At 43.4% G+C, this 18,012-nt stretch overlaps 1 long non-coding RNA gene across 1 annotated transcript in view; it reads left to right on the top strand.

The window, feature by feature from the left end:
- LOC139027537 (uncharacterized) overlaps positions 1-18,012 on the top strand; it is an 89,424-nt gene that overhangs the window by 69,181 nt on the left and 2,231 nt on the right. Inside the window, exon 2 of the long non-coding RNA XR_011479645.1 lies at positions 13,982-14,022. This is a non-coding gene — a long non-coding RNA (uncharacterized lncRNA). The remainder of the gene's footprint in view (positions 1-13,981; positions 14,023-18,012) is intronic.

Below are 18,012 nucleotides of genomic sequence, written 5' to 3'. Positions count from 1 at the left end.
CTTACTTAAATGGAAGCCACATATCCATTAATTCCATTGACAGTAGAGGCCCACTGTACATGCATGCAGACATCATGTTGTGTACTGTGTCATGACCCAGGGTAGTTAGGTGGTGATTAATCATTTGAAGTGGTACTGGACTGGAGGCATCTATAAGGGCCCTTGTTACCCACAGGGAGGCCCTTGTTACCCACAGGGAGGAGAGTTCCTTTAGAAATTCTCAAGGCAGCGCTATGGCTTTGATCTGAGCGTACCCAGAGAGATAACTCATGTTCTTAATGTTTTCACTGGCAAGAGCTGGCTGGGTATCCCCCAGCCCATAGGAAACTTAAAGAGATTAAATTATGTTGACTTATGAATTGCGTTTGACTAAATTGTTTGTGAAGAAAAATGTCTGAGCTGCCAGTCCATAAAAGAACACAGTCTGTAATTTGACTGAAATCGGGACTTAAACTGTTTACCCACCGTATTAATCATGTTTGTTGACCTTGAACCCTGACAGGCTATGGGATGCAGAAATAATGAATCTATGGCTAGCGATAGCGACTTTCATTACAGCTTATCGCTGTAGAGCTTTATTGACGTCTGTAATGCACAGAGGCCTTCCTGTGGACCTGCTTGCAGTCATTCAGAGAACAGTTTCACTGTCATTCATAAATGGCATGGAGTTCGATAGCCTACATTTGAGTGTTTCTGCAACAAACCTTGTAACCACTACATCATTACAGACTTACTCAGAAGTGCAGTACTGGTTTAGTGCTCCACATTTAACATTTACCCCTTTTATTTATTGACAATCCTATTTTACCATAAGTGACAAAGACATTTTGAATTTGTCTGTGAAAGTTTATTGCTGATGTAGCTTTTTTTTTCGTGGATAATTTCAATATATTCCAACGGTTCCAGCTGTCGTGTTGTTTGGCTGATGAAAGACTCTGATCTTAACTCTGTGAACCTGAGCCGGGTTCCAGCAGCAGCTCCCTGCTCTGCTCTGGCGAGGGGAAGGGAGGGAGGAAATGGTTGGGAAGTCTTCCAGGCTTCAGGGAACCATTTCCAACCCCTCACCACTGCTACTCCCTCACACTGATGAGCATGCAGAAAATAAATTAGTCTGGTTAAGAAGCACGCTCAAGAGCCTTTAGTCATGCCAAGTCTCCCAGCCGGCCACTCCCTCCTTCGTCTCCCCCAGCATCTCTGCAAGTCTCCCACTCGGCCACTCCCTCCTTCGTCTCCCCCAGCATCTCTGCAAGTCTCCCACTCGGCCACTCCCTCCTTCGTCTCCCCCAGCATCTCTGCAAGTCTCCCACTCGGCCACTCCCTCCTTCGTCTCCCCCAGCATCTCTGCACGTCTCCCACCAGGCCACCATCTCCTTCGTGCAGAGATGCTGGGGGAGACGTCTCCCACCAGGCCACCATCTCCTTCGTGCAGAGATGCTGGGGGAGACGTCTCCCACCAGGCCACCATCTCCTTCGTCTCCCCCAGCATCTGCATTGGACCAGAGGTTTGATGAGGCAGTGGACCAAACATGCCTGTTCAGACCCCAGGAACTTGGGCTCCCTGAAGTTCAAACAACTAACATAATCACATTTCTTACATTTGATTGTCGCTCCTGCAAAATACTGTTATGGGACAGTAAGCTGTGTTATATCTTGGGCAAAGGCCAAGTAATCTCACTTACGGACCTCCACAGTCGAACATTGTACGATGTTATTGCTCACTGTGCAACCAGTTGATTTATTTAATTACCCCATTGGCCGAGAGGGTCCATATATCTTTGCATTACTGCACTTTCAGTCAGGCACACGATATGGGGTGGTCCTGTTCAGCTGAGCTTCTGTACCATGATTTACTGTACCTGCATGAACGGCAGTCACATCAGATTCACTGAACTGTGTAACTGTTCAAGTGCAATGTTCAGACCCTCGAAACCCCAAAATGTTGGAGACGACATTATTTCCCCATGTTTTTCTTGTCACCACGGCTGATCCTCGATATGATTCATTACATCTGTTTCAGCTCGAAGTTCAAGGCATGACCTTACATTTCGCATCAACCTCTCCTCCCCAACCCGAACCAACCTTTCAGAATGTCACAACATGTTGCCACCCTAATTACAACTATTGGGACACATGGTGGCATGGCACATACCAACTGGAGGAGGAGGAGGGGGGGGGGTTGGGTGTTGAACATTTCTGTTCCATGTACTCTATTTGTCTAATGACCTGTTGCAATTTTATATTTAGAGGTGTTGTTATGACGACCAGAATTCCTGACAATAAACACAGAACCTTGCGAGTTCCGTGGAGTGTAGTTTATGTCTGCGGAGAGAGCTGTCGTTATCCCGTAATTGTGGAAGATCTGAGGAGTCGGCTGTTCCGCTATGTAATTGCGTTTGGCATAAAAATGCACCGCTCCACTGGAATCAAAGGCTTTGTGTTGTATTTTTAGCGCAGCGGGCATAACATGTTACATGCTGAGCACTTTAAGGGCTTTGTTCAATCAGTTAATTGGTGATCGTAGTGACTAAAGCTAATACAGTATGCCACCCCTAACCTGACAGTGTCATATCTGAGGCTATTTCTCATTTTAAGCATCAATGAACAGAGGGTTGTAGTGTTTTGGTGTTCGTAACTACCCTCAGTGTACTGCTCAGATCAAAATAGATTGAATGACTTCACATATCGAATGCACACAGTGAATAATAAAGTATTCTGTTTGTTGTGTTCAGAGGATGGCTGGTAAAGAAAAGCCTCAGAAGCTGCTAGAAAGATTTTTTATTTATTTTACCTTCATTTAACTAGGCAAGTCAGTTAAGAACAAATTCTTATTTTCAATGACGGACTAGGAACAGTGGGTTAAAGATTTTTTATTTATTTTACCTTCATTTAACTAGGCAAGTCAGTTAAGAACAAATTCTTATTTTCAATGACGGACTAGGAACAGTGGGTTAACTGCCTTGTTCAGAGGCAGAACAACAAATGTTTACCTTGTCAGCTCGGGGATTCGATCTTGCAACCTTTCGGTTACAAGTCTAACACTCTAACCACTAGGCTACCGGCTACCATGTTCATTAGAAATTCGGAATGACAACCATCAACAGCTAGAGACATGCAGAAATATTGGTAGGGTAGGAAAATACCGTCCTGAATTGAAACAAACACGTCCACCCTCACACACACACACACACACACACACACACATCTGTTCCCAGGCTCTGTAGTGCACTACTTCTGATCAGAGCCAGATGGGCCTTGGTCAAAAGTAGTGCACTAAATAGGGAATAGGGTGTAATTTGGGACGTAGCTCAGGCCAAGGTTGAATACAATACAACTTTATTAATCCTCTAGGGGCAATTCGTTCAGTGCTGACAGAGGGCTTCAGACAGGACAAACACACAGTATAATAAAATAAAAAAACATGAAGGCATCAGGTAAAAGTGCATGGTGCAATTTTAAGAAACTAAAAGTCCAATGCTAGCCACAGTTCTTAATTAATGTCAGGGCTAAACTATCTCTAGAATGGTCCCTAGGTCTTCCTTAATGTTGCTGTTAACCAGGCGGATGGCCTCGGGCACACGGAGACCTGAATGTGCCTGCTTTGTGTAAGGGCGGTCTGAGGGTTCTGTTCTAAAACACCCTATTGATTGATTGCTGTTAGCACTTTTCCACAACCCTGGCTTCTACAGCTATGCATGGGTGGAAACACCTTGAATTATTTCCAACACTACAACACTGTACTGTTGTGTTTGCACGCTGCCGGAGTATTTGAGTCGTTTTTTTTTTAGAAAAATATCATTAGTTTGATATTTTCATAAGGGTCTTATTAGGATCAGACCATCCATTATTTTTATTTCTTTCCCGGGAACCTGAAGTTGCTTACTTTTATACCAATGARTTTCCCACACTGTAAGGGGATTTACTCAAGCTGTTGTAAATTGCCGTTCTATGTAAAGAACAATTTACGGTAATTGCCATATGACGAGTTTGATTCCAACTTTGTCTCATGCGCTGTTACATTTGGTGATTTTGTTATTAGCTAATAAACACAATTGTTTCTAATGTTCTGCCTCTTGCCAGAATACTCGAGGTGCAGTCCACTGTGATGTTTTTGTTACTTATTGAGAAATGTACTTATGGGGTGAATATAGCTGTAAATTAATTGAAAGATATCTCCGATTGGGTAATCTGAGAAATGTACTTATGGGGTGAATATAGCTGTAAATTAATATAAAGATATCTCCGATTGGGTAATACTGAGAAATGTACTTATTGGGTGAATATAGCTTGTAAATTAATATAAAGATATCTCAGATTGGGTAACTGAGGAATGTACTTATGGGGTATATAGCTTAATATAAAGATATCTCCGATTGGGTAATACTGAGAAATGTACTTATGGGTGAATATAGCTGTAAATTAATATAAAGATATCTCAGATTGGTAATACTGAGAATGTACTTATGGGGTGAATATAGCTGTAAATTAATATAAAGATATCTCCGATTGGGTAATACTGAGAAATGTACTTATTGGGTGAATATAGCTGTAAATTAATATAAAGATATCTTCAGATTGGGTAATACTGAGGAATGTACTTATGGGGTGAATATAGCTTAATATAAAGATATCTCCGATTGGGTAATACTGAGAAATGTACTTATAGGGTGAATATAGCTGTAAATTAATATAAAGATATCTCCGATTGGGTATACTGAGGAAGTACTTATGGGTGAATATAGCTGTAATTATATAAATCTACTGTATCTCAGATTGGGTAATACTGAGAAATGACTTATGGGGTGAATATAGCTGTAAATTAATATAAAGATATCTCAGATTGGGTAATACTGAGGATATACTGTATTGGGTGATAATTAATATAAATCTACTGTATCTCAGATTGGGTAATACTGAAGGCAGAGGGCGGTAGATTCAATGACATAATGAAAGCTGCAATAGACCCCAGGGTGACTGACAATAATGGACAATATCTGTGAACCCCCAAAAATGTAATCGTCAATCATCTTAATACATTTATTTTAGGAGAAGGGGGGTTCAACTTCATATTCAAGTAGTTAGAGTTTATCCAATAGCAGTTTTTCAATTAGAAATAAAATGAGTAAAGTTGGTAACCATTTTACGAACAGAACGGCATGGTCAGGAGGAGAAGCTTGATTTCCAAAAGTTCCAACCATTAGTTCTTGAGACAGGGATGTCTCTAAAACTGTGTTATATTCGTTAGGTATGTCATAGCTCATTTTTAAAGATGAATTACAAGATCAAAACATTTGTCAATTCATCATTACCCAAAATTCTATAATCCTCACAGTCCTTATAAGGCCCCACCTTTACCTCCCTGGGACGACACAGATTTGGGCATGTGCACCTGTGTAGCGTGATAACAAGAGCTATTGGCAGTCCACTGGAGAGAGGCCAAACCTTGTCCAACCACAATCCACCTGCAAGGTACATTTCAGGCTAGCAAAACATATGCATGCATGCAAGGTTTGGCCTCCTCAGTCTAGTTTCATGAAAGGATAGGATGTGTGTAATGGCTATTGTAATATGATAGCAGCATCCCACTGAAATTCTCAAGGTTGACATTTTTTACATTTTAGTAATTTAGCAAACACTTATGCAGAGCAATTAGGTTTAAGGGCCTTGCTCAAGGGCACATCAACAGATGTTTCACCTAGTCAAACCAGAGACCTTTCGGTTACTGGCCCAACGCTCTTAACTGCTAGGCCATGATGTAATTTCTTGAAAAGGCCTTGGTTTGGAAACAGTATGTGGGATTCAAACTTGAACCAGAGGTTAAACTACAGAGCAAGGCCTAACTTACGCACCACTTGGTCCAGAGCCATAGATCACCTCATTTCTAACATTGTTTTGCACTGAAGGCGTTAGTTCCCAAATTAGAATGTGGTGTACAATGCACTTAGCTAGCAGGCTCTCACCGGGTCACAGAGAGAGTCCAGAGTGACTCTGTGTTTAGTCCTGAACATTTAGCCTGAGAGACCCTGGACGTCTCCCTGGATGTGTCCCAAATGGCACCCTATTCCTTATTTAGTGCACTACTTTTTACCAGGGTCCAATGGCACCTTATTCCCTATTTAGTGCACTACTTTTTACCAGGGTCCAATGGCACCTTATTCCCTATTTAGTGCACTACTTTTTACCAGGGTCCAATGGCACCCTATTCCCTAGTTAGTGCACTACTTTTGACCAGAACCCATATTGCTCTGGTCAAAAGAAGTTAACTTTTCAGCAAATAAACGATCCACAGGAAGGAGAGAACCCAACATGTTTTGTCATTCATCCATCCATTCAATTCATTCTTCATCTTAAATGGAGAGATATGGACTCCGTGTGCACAACGTTGCCAACATTTCTACACACTCGTGGAACTCCAGGTCACTGCATTTGCAAGTTAACGGATGTCAGGCACCTCCAGGAGCTGTTTGTCTCCGAGCAGCCTCTTCTGCTCTAAGGGCTTTTGCAGACAGAGATGTGCTCCAGTTGGAGTCTTACTGGAGAAATCCTGAAAGCTCAAGCATCTGTTAACTCGCTGTCAACAAGTGGTATGAAGAGGGGTAATGATGCGAACATACTTACATCAGCCATCCACACTGAGAAATGACATTTGTAGACGCTGAAGACTTATGAATTTTGAAGTTGCGTTTTAATACTGTGTTGGTCCCAACAAGGCTTCCAGCTGCTCAATTTCATTATTTTATTCAGCTTTTTTATTTTATTACTTTGGCAAAACAGGCCTGGTCAAAATGGCTCTCCTGAGGGGCACGAGGAGTGTTAACAAGCTCCTACATTTTGGGCTGGGCCAATGGGGTCTGCTGCTCCCCTCGTTGGAGCCCAACTAAGCCCCAGTGAAGGCTGGAGGCCATTTGCCCCCCCCCCTCTCCTCCCTCCACTGCCTCCTCTCTCGTCTTTATGAGCGTTTGGAGTGGCTGGGCTGGCCGTTGCCAGGAGAAGCGGATGTTGAAAAAGGAGAATCCTCTGTGAAAGGTGGCTGTGATTCGGGGGGCACTGTGGGCTCCTCGAGGGCTCCACTGTCGCAGAGACAAAATAATCAGCTAGCTCCTCAGTCCAATGTCGCGCTGTCTCTTTCCCCTCTCTTTCCCCTCTCTTTCCCTCTCTTTCCCTCTCTTTCCCCTCTCTCTCCCCTCTCTCTCTCTCCCCTCTCTCTCTCTCCCCTCTCTCTCTCTCCACTCTCTCTCTCTCTCTCTCCACTCTCCCCTCTCTCTCTTACTCCTTTCTTTCTCTTTCTGTCATTCTCTCTACCTCTGTTTCTTTTTCTCTTTCTTTTGGTTTCTTACTGCCCTTCTCTTCTCTCTCCCTCTCTCTCTCTCGCTCTCTGTGTTTCTGTTTCTGTGCATCAGCCCATTCTACACGGGTGGGAGGGGGAGAACATGGTATCTATTTTTTGATTAATACCAGCGCTCATTATCAAGGGAGGGCTTTGTTGTGTCAGGTGTCAATGGTAGGACATTAGGTAGTGCTGGAAGGGTCATGTTACAAAGTGCCTTTTGAGCAAGTCAGACAAAAATGGCCTTGAAGGGTCCTAATGTTAAGAGTTCTTCTTCCTGGATATTGACCAGGAATATACACTAGTCTAAATTTAAAGGCCCAGTGCAGTCAAAATTCATTTTTCCCCTGCATTTTGTATCATATCGTACAACAGCTGATGAAACTAACACTGTAAAATTGTGAACAATTTGATCAGTGTTATTTCCTGATAGTTGCTGGTTGAAAATACAGTCTACACAGGACGTTCTAGTCAGCAGGATTTGCATGAGGGGAGTTTCAGACTGCCTGGTAACATCACCAGGTGTTCAATTAGTTAATATACCAATAATAGACCAATAACAAAGAGTTCCAAACCTCTCTGCCAATAGCAGCTAGTTTTCAGTTTTCCCCCCTCCCCACAGACCAGTTCCAAACAGTCCAAGAAAAATTCTTGCTTGAGAAATATTTTTTTTGTTAAAAAGCTATTTTTATTTATTTTTTACAATTTTTATGGAGAACTATTACAGTAAGGTACTTAATTGTTACACATAAATTATTTGATATTGATATAAAACATCTGCATTGGGGCTCCCGAGTGGCGCAGCGGTCTAAGATGTGTCACGCCAGACCCTGGTTCGATTCCAGGCTGTATCACAACCGGCCGTGATTGGGAGTACCATAGGGCGGCGCACAATTGGCCCAGCATCGTCCGGGTTAGAGTTTGGCCCGTGTAGGCCGTCATTGTAAAATTATAATTTGTTCTTAACTGACCTGCCTAGTTAAATAAAACAATAATAATAAATAAYTTGGGCCTTCAAACTGAATATTACAGATAGTACTTGAAGTAAAATAAAGATCACTGAGCACTGAGCAGCATTGGCTTTGTTGTAGGTTGTGAGCCTCTAGACTCATTACTTACTGCCGATGAAATTGAAGTTTCTCGCGGAGCCGTTGTTAACACTGAAACAATTATCTACTCTTTCTATTCATTTGTTACTCGGCGAACATAAATTACTATGACTTCCTGCGCTACGACAGGCATTCATATTTCCCCCCCCCCCCCCCCCTTTTTTTTTTTCTCACCAAGGTCAGCTGTCAGATTCTCTCCTCTCCTCTCTCGTCTCTCTCTCTCTCTCTCATGCTTCTGGCCATTGAATATTAAGCGTAGTTTAAAGATGGCTGATTTAAACAAGCAAACTTTTTTCTTCCTCTTACCTGTTTTCATTTAGAATTGTTTGCTGGCCTTTTCTGATGGTAAGCTTCTCCATGAAAGAGTATTGTATTATGTACATTGTAAAAGTATTCCCAGCGTATTCCACACAACAATGGGGGATCATTGACATGGGAACTCTCATCCGTGTTGGTTTTGGCTCCATTACAGCCATAACTCATCCTCCCTCTTCAGAACGTATGGCCTATAGTCAAATGTAGCGCCACTATATAGGGAATAGGTGCCATTTGGGACTAGACAAGGAACGTCCTACCTGCGGAGGAGATCCCTTGGAGTAACTGCTTTGATACTGGTAACACACACATCACACAGGCAGCCAAGCAGTCTCTCCCTTACAGACATACATCAACATCCTCACTGAGTCAGTTTTGTTTGAGTGTTGGGCCAGTAACCAAAAAGGCTGTTGGTCGAATGCCCGCCAACAAGGGAAAAAATCTGTCGATGTGACCTTAAGCAAAGACACCTTCATGCTGGATGATCATCCGTTCACGGCGGTTGAAATCAAACATCTTAAATTTGTACTCATCAGACCAAAGGACAGATTCCACCAGGTCAATGTCCATTTCTCGTTTCTTGGCCCAAGTAAGTCTCTTCTATTGGGTCCTTTAGTAGTGGTTTCTTTGCAGCAATTCGACCATGAAGGCCTGATTCACGCAGTCTCCTCTGAACAGTTGACTTTGAGATGGTCTGTTACTTGAACTCGTGAGACATTTATTTAAGCTGCAATTCTGAGGCTGGTAACTCTAATGAACTTATCCTCTGCAGCAGAGGCAACTCTGGTCTTTCCTTTCCTGTGGCGGTCCTCATGAGAGCCAGTTTCATCATAGCTTGATGGTTTTTGCCACTGTACTTGAAGAAACTTTCAAATTCTTGAAATTTTCCGCATTGACTGACCTTCATTGTCTTAAAGAATGATGGACGTCAATTCTCTTTGCTTATTTGAGCTTTCTTGCCATAATATGACTTGGTATCTTTACCAAATCAGGGCTATCTTCTGTATACCACCCCTAACTTGTCACAACACAACTGATTGGCTCAAACGCATTAAAGAAGAGAATGCCACAAATTACTTTTAACACAAGCACACATGTAATTATGAAATGCATTCCAGGTGACTACCTCATGAAGCTGGGTAGAGAATGCCAAGAGTGTGCAAAGCTGTCATCAAGGCAAAGGGTGGCTATTTGAAGAATCTCAAATATAAAATATATTTTTCATTTGTAACACTTTTTTTTTGTTACTAACATGAACTTCCATATTGTTATTTCATAGTTTTGATGTCTTCACTATTATTCTACAATGTATAAATGAGTAAACATTTATAAAAACCCTTGAATGAGTAGGTGAACCAAGCTTTTGACTGGTAGTATATACTACTATTCCAAAGTTTGGGGTCACTTGGAATGTCCTTGTTTTTGAAAGATTTTTTTTTTTTCCATTAAGATAACATCAAATTAATCAGAAATACAGCATAGACATTGTTAATGTTGTAAATGACTATTGTAGCTGGAAACGGCTGATTTTTAATGGAATATCTACATAGGTGTACAGAGGTACGAGATCTTCAGTTTATTGGCAATTTCTCGCATGTAATAGCCATCATTTCTCAGAACAAGAATAGACTGGCGAGTTTCAGAAGAAAGTTCTTTGTTTCTAGCCATTTTGAGCCTGTAATCAAACCCACAAATGCTGATGCTCCAGATACTCAACTAGTCTAAAGAAGGCCAGTTTTATTGCTTCTTTAATCAGAACAACAGTTTTCAGCTGTGCTAACATAATTGCAAAATGATTTTCTCATGACCAATTAGCCTTTTAAAATGATTAACTTGGATTAGCTAACACAACGTGCCATTGGAACACAGGAGTGATGGTTGCTGATAATTGGCCTCTGTACACCTATGTAGATATTCTATTCTATAAAAAATCAGCTGTTTCCAGCTACAATACTAATTTACAACATTTAACAATGTCTACACTATATTTCTGATCAATTTGATGTTATTTTAATGGACAAATAAATTGCTTTTCTTTCAAAAACAAGGAATTGTCTAAGTGACCCCAGACTTTTGAATGGTAGTGTGTGTGTATATATATATATATATTATACAGTACCAGTCAAAATGCAAGCAGTTCAATGAATTATATTAGCTGACGGACTGGTTTTTGAGTAGTTTTGCAGTCATTGTAGAGGAAGGAAATAGTTTGCGTTTCAATGCAATTGAAAGTCCATCATCCCATTTTAAAATATTATTTTAAGAATGTTGCCCAGTCAAGGATAAAGCTGTTTTTTATGAACACCTCAATTGAGTCTTCTCTGGATAGAATTTTAAAAAAAATGGAATTGCAAAAAAAATATTTAGATTTGACATAATTGGGTTGAGAATTGATTTGATTAAAGGCCCATTGCCGTGGTAAAACTTCAGTCAAATTAATGGGTCTTGCAATGTATGGAATTTGCATGAGGTGTMGCGCTCTCAGATCCTAGCTGTGCTTTTCAGCATGACTTAACCAGACCGTGGGAACTGAGCTAAACCTTTGGTTTGCGTCCCAAGTGGCACCCTATTCACCTTACAAGTGCACTACTTCATAGTGTACTACACCAGAGCCCTATATGCCCTGGTCAAAGTAGTGCACTACATAGGGAACAGGGTGTCATTTASGATGTATCTTTGAAGGAGCTCATGTACATATCAACMMTTAAACTCCTCTCATCGTCATGCAKTATAACTAGAAAAATGTTAGTGTGATGTTTTTCCAAGTGAAGACTTGCAGGAAGTTGTAATAATAGTTTGTGTGCTTGACATATTTTCATTACACTGAACACTACTAAAGGTGATAAATCCTAGGAGTTGGATCGATTTGAAGTGAAGACTAGTGAGATATGTCTACCAGATGGACATGTTCTTGAGGCTTCCAGGGTCATGCCCAGTAGGGAGAAAATGTTTTAAAACTGAAAGAAACGGGGGAGGTACTACCACAATTTGTGCAATAAGAAATGCAAATTTTCCTAAATACATTTGCTATGGTGTGCCCTACTGAACACAAGCCTTCAGTAGGACACAGCTGATGTGTTGTCTGGTGACCGAGGCCTTCAGTAGGACACAGCTGATGTGCTGTCTGGTGACCGGGTCCTTCAGTAGGACACAGCTGATGTGTTGTCTGGTGACCGGGGCCTTCAGTAGGACACAGCTGATGTGTTGTCTGGTGACGGGCCTCAGTAGGACACAGCTGATGTGCCTGTCTGGTGACGGGGCCTTCAGTAGGACACAGCTGATGTGTTGTCTGGTGACCGGGTCCTTCAGTAGGACACAGCTGATGTGTGTCTGGTGACGGGGCCTTTCAGTAGGAACACAGCTGATGTGCTGTCTGGTGACGCGAGGCCTTCAGTAGGACACAGCTGATGTGTGTCTGGTGACGGGCCTTCAGTAGGACACAGCTGATGTGCTGTCTGGTGACCGAGGCCTTCAGTAGGACACAGCTGATGTGCTGTCTGGTGACTGGGGCCTTCAGTAGGACACACTTGTGGAACGTTCAGATAGAAATTGCTATGTAAAAACAACATGCCTCTGACCTGTAGAATAAGGAATCGCTTCAGCTCTAGTTCAAGCCATTTCAATCTGCAAATGTTCGACACGTTTGGTCTCACTGAAGCGTAGCCCTGTGTATGTCAGGAGGCCATGGAAGCTGGGATTGGACTGGACAGGGCTAAAACGCTCCTCATTGCACTCGGCTCATTAATGTGCTACGCTATTGCCAGCCCCCAGCACATTCCTAACGCCAGTTGTGGGGAAACGTACTGCGAGTACATCATAGTAGCATACCATATTGGCAGCTTATCCCCTATATAGTGCACTACTTTTGACCCAGAGACCTATGAGCCCTGGTCAAAACTAGTGCACTATATAGGGAATAGGGTGGCTTTTGAGAGCACCGACCATGTGAGTGACCTCAAACTTGTCCAGCAGCTATGTTTGGGCTTCTATGTGCCAAAGTGTGGTTTCCTATAAGATGAACTCTCTCTCTCTTTCCGGTACTTTTGGAAAGCAATTCTTAACGATCGTAACGTTTTTTTGGGGGAAATCACTACCATAAATCTGTTGATCTTTTAGATTTTCTTGGATTCAAAAACTGAACATATAATGAGTGTTTGTCCCAAAATAATGTCCAGATTGTTTTGAAAAAATAACCTGTTGTGAATTTTGACCAGAATATAAATCATGATTTTTTCTGTGCACATATGTATTTGTATTTTTTTTTCTAATTCCTCTGGGATAAATAAATACATCTAATTTCAATAGTGCCCTGAGACCAATTCGGCAGTAATTTATCCATTGTGTGATCGTAAAACATCAGTAGAGCACGTAACTAACATCTGTAGCACATTGGTCTAATGACAAATCAATAGGCACGTTTATCCTTTGTTGTGATGGAGTCATTTCACGCTGGCTCACTGTACATATCAATAGTTTTTGTTCATCCTTGACGCTCAGCACAAGCATGCATTCTGATGTAACAAACTATCATTGTTCTCAAATGTGTCGCATTTGTCCGATGTGGGCTGCTTTTTTCGAATGGTACAATCGATATGTACTAAATCACTATCGACATCACACAAGCGCTGTATATGCTTATCCCAATAGCCGTTGTTCATATGATTTAGATTGGTTCTTGATCAATCAGTTGTTCCGTGTTGGCAGAGTTTATGAAGACTCCTTTCTCATTCTGTTCTGGGATCCCGAGTGGCGCAGTGGTCTAAGGCACTGCATCTCAGTGCTTGAAGCATCAACTACAGACAACCCTGGTTCAAATCCAGGCTGCAAATCACAACCGGCCGTGAATTGGGAGTCCCATATGGTGGTGCACAGTTGGCAGACAGCGTTGTTAGGGTTTGGGCTGGTGTAGGCCTTCATTGTAAATAAAACATTTGTTCTTAACTGACTTGTGTAGTTACATGAATCTAAAATGTATGTGACTTCAAGCATTGAGACATGACAGTTGTTGGATCATTCTTTTGCTGCACATTTAGCAAAGATGATAGGATAATTTACTAACAGAAACATATTCATGTGTTTAATATTTCAGGTGGTTATATTGTTTGATGTGTCAGCAGCACTTAGTCAGTATCACCAGGTTTCTGTTCAACACCTGGATCTAAGGCAAACCAAGGCAGGGGTTGATGTGAGTTCTGTTCCCTCCTAACTCTGGTCTCCTTCCTGGTCTCTGCAGCAGAAGCAGATCCTAGCTTATCCCAGCCAGTGGAGTCTGAAGTGGGCTGGCAGAAGCTCAAAGTGAGCAGCAACCCACAGCTGAAGGTAACCCCCCCTCTCTCCTTCTCCTTCTCTCTCTCACTCTCTTCATTAAAGTGGAGCAGCACCACACAGCTGAAGGTAACCCCCCTCTCTCCTTCTCCTTCTCTCTCTCACTCTCTCTTTATTAAAGTGGAGCAGCCACCCACAGCTGAAGGTAACCCCCCCTCTCTCCTTCTCCCTCACTCTCTCGCTCTCTGTATTAAAGTGGAGCAGCACCCACAGCTGAAGGTAACTCAAATCAAATCAATCAAATTCAAATTTTATTTAGTCACATACACATGGTTAGCAGATGTTAATGCGAGTGTAGCGAAATGCTTGTGCTTCTAGTTCCGACAATGCAGTAATAACCAACAGTAATCTAACCTAGACAATTCCACCAACTACTACTTACACACACACAAGTTAGAAAGGGAATAAAGAATATGTACATAAAGATATATGAATGAGTGGTGGTAAAGAACGGCATGGCAGATGCAGTAGATGGAATATAGAGTACGGTATACTACATATGAGATGAGTACTGTAGGGTATTAAACAATAAAGTGGCATAGGTTTAAAGTGGCTAGTGGTACATGTGATTGCATAAAGATGGCAAGATGCGTAGATGATTAAGTAGAGTAACAGTATTATACATATGAGATGGGTAATGTAGGGTATGTTAAACATTGTATTAAGTGGCATTGCTTAAAGTGGCTAGTGGTAAATTTTTAGCATAATTTTCCCATCAATTCGCCATTTTTAAAAGTGGCTGGAGTTGAGTCAGTATGTTGCAGCGGCCGCCTTAAAATGTTAAGTGGTGCTGTTTAACAGTCTGATGGCCTTTGAGATAGAAGCTGTTTTTCAAGTCATCTCGGTCCTGCTTTGATGCACCTGTACTCGACCTCTTGCCAATCTTCTGGATGATAGCGGGGTGAACAGGCAGTGGCTTGGGTGGCTTTTGTCCTTGATGATTTATGGCCTTCCTGTGACATCGGGTGGTGTAGGTGTCCTGGAGGGGCAGTAGTTTGGCCCTGGTGATGGCGTTCTGGTAGACCCTCACTAACGCTCTGGAGAGCCTTACGGTTGTGGGCGGAGCAGTTGCCGTACCAGGCGGTGATAAAGCCCGACAGGAATGCTCTCCGATTGTGGCATCTGTAGAAGTTTGTGAGTGCTTTTGGTGACAAGCGAATTTCTTACAAGCTCCTGAGGGTTGAAGAGGCGCTTGCTTGCGCCTTCCTTCACAAAGCTGTCTGTGTGGGTGGGCCAGTTCCAGTTTATCCGTGGATGTGTACACCGAGGGAACTTAAAACCTTTCCACCTCTCCACTACTGACCCGTCGATGTGGATAGGGGGGTGGCTCCCTGCTGTTTCCTGAAGTCCACAATCATCTCCTTTGTTTTGTTGACGTTGAAGTATGAGGTTATTTTCCCTGACACGCACACTCGAGGGCCCTCACCTCCTCCCTGTAGGCCGTCTCGGTCGTTGTTGGTGATCAAGCTACCACTGTAAGTGTCATCCGCAAAACTTGATGACTGAGTTGGAGGCGTGCATGGCCACTGCAGTCGTGGGTGAACAGGGAAGTACAGGAGAGGGCTGCAGAACGGCACACCTTGTGGGGCCCCAGTGTTGAGGATCAGCGGGGTGAGATGTTTGTTACCTACCCTCACCACCTTGGGGGCGGCCCGTCAGGAAAGTCCAGGAACCAGTTGCACAGAAAGGGCGGGGTCGAGACCCAGGGTCTCGAGCTTGATGACGAGTTTTGGAGGTCTAATGGTGTTAAATGCTGAGGCTGTAATCGATGAACAGCAATTCTCACATTGGGTATTCCCTCTTGTCCAGATGGGTTAGGGCAGTGTGCAGTGTGTTGCGATTGCGTCGTCTGTGGACCTATTGGGTCGGTAAAGCGAATTGGAGTGGGTCTAGGGTGTTCCGGTAGGGTGGAGGTGATATGGTCCTTCCTAGTCTCTCAAGCACTTTCATGGATGACGGAAGTAGTTGCTACGGGGCGGTAAGTTCGTTTAGGCTAAGTTACCTTTAGCTTTCCTTGGGAACAGGAACAATGGTGGGCCCTCTTGAAGCATGTGGGAACAGGCAGACTGGGATAAGGATTGATGAATATGTCCGTAAACACACCATTGCCAGCTGGTCTGCGCATGCTCTGAGGACAGCGGCTGGGAATGCCGTCTGGGCCTGCAGCCTTGCGAGGTTTAACAGTTTAAATGTTTTACTCACCATCGGCTGGCAGTGAAGGAGAGCCCGCAGGTTTGGTAAGGGGGCCGTGTCAGTGGGCAGCTGTATTGTCCTGCAAAGCGGGCAAAAGTTGTTTAGCCTGTCTGGGAGCAAGACATCCTGGTCCTCGGCGGGGCTGGTTTCTTTTGTAATCCGTGATTGACTGTAGACCCTGCCAGCATACGCTCTTGTGTCTGAGCTGTTGAATTTCGACTCGATTTTGGTCTCTGTACTGAGACTTAGCCTGTTGTTGCCTTGCGGAGAAGAAGCTACACTGTCTTGTATTGGTCATGCTTCGGTCAACCTTGCCCCTGGTTAAAAGCAGTAGGTTCGCGCTTTCAGTTTCACGCGAATGCTGCCCGTCAATCCAGGTTTATGGTTTGGGAATGTTTTTTCGTGCGTGGGTAGCGACATCGTCAATGCACTTCCTATGAACTCGCTCACCGAATCATGCTATTCGTCAATATTGGTTGTTGGACGCGATGCGGAAACATATTCCAATCCGAGTGATGCGAAGCAGTCTTGAAGGTGGATCAGATTGGTCGGTACCAGCCAGTTGAACAGACCTGAGGCGCGGAGCTTGTTGTTTGAGTTTTTGTTTGTAAGGCTGGAAATCAACACAAATGAGTCGTGGTCCAGCTTTTCCGAAAGGGGGGGCGGGGGAGGGGCCTTATAAGCGTCGCGGAAATTAGTATAACATGGTCTAGTGTTTTTCCAGCCGCTGGTAGCACAAATCGATAATGCTGATAAGAATTTAGGGAGTTTTGTTTTAGATTAGCTTGTTAAAATCCCAGCTAACGATGAATGCAGCCTCAGGGTGTGTGGTTTCCAGTTTACAAAGAGTCGATAAAAAGTTCGTTCAGGGCCATCGATGTGTCTGCTTGGGGGGGAATTGTATACGGCTGTGATTATGATTGGACGAGAAATTCCCCTTGTAGATAATGCGCGTCGAGCAGAGATTGATTGTGAGGAGTTCTGGGGAGATCAGGTGAACCAGAACGACTTGAGTTCTTATGTGTTGTTATGATGATCACACTCACTTCTCGTTAATCATAAGGCATACCCCCCCGCCCCTCTTCTTACCGAAGATGTTTGTTTCTGGTCGGCGGCGATGCCATGAAGAACCAGCTGGCTGCACTGACTCCGTTAGGCCGTCCTTGAGTTAGCCATGTTCCGTGAAGCAGAGCAACGTTGCAATCCTGATGTCTCTTCTGGAATGGCTACCCGTGCTCGGATTTCATCGACCTATTGTTCAAGAGACTGGACATTGGCGAGTAGTATGCTAGGGAGTGGAGCGGCGATGTGCGCGCGTCTCCGAAGCCTGACCACGAGACGCGCACGTTTTCCCCTTTTACGGCGTCGCACAGGGTCCCGGCTGGGATCAAGATCCATTGTATTTGTGTGGAAGGCAAAACTCTGGATCCGTTTCGGGAAAGTCATATTCCCTGGTAGGAACGATGATGAGGTTGACGTTAATCGTATATTCAGTTAGTTCCTCCGAATGTATGTAAATGAAACCTAAGATTACCCGGGGTACCGATGTAAGAAATACACGTAAAAAACAAAAATACGCATATTTTCCAAAGGAAACAAAGCGAGGCAGCCATCTCTTTCGGCGCGGATGTTGAATGAAAAACTCTCCCTCACTCTCTCGCTCCTTATTAAAGGTGGAGCAAGCAGCCCACAGCTGAAGGTAACGCCCCCCCCTCTCTCCCTTCTCCCCCTCACTCTCTCGCCTCA

Source organism: Salvelinus sp. IW2-2015, linkage group LG4q.1:29, assembly GCF_002910315.2.
Source record: "Salvelinus sp. IW2-2015 linkage group LG4q.1:29, ASM291031v2, whole genome shotgun sequence".
Classification (NCBI taxonomy): Eukaryota; Metazoa; Chordata; class Actinopteri; order Salmoniformes; family Salmonidae; genus Salvelinus; species Salvelinus sp. IW2-2015.
Note: the sequence above shows the minus strand (reverse complement) of the source record. Positions and strands in the feature narration are given on the sequence as shown.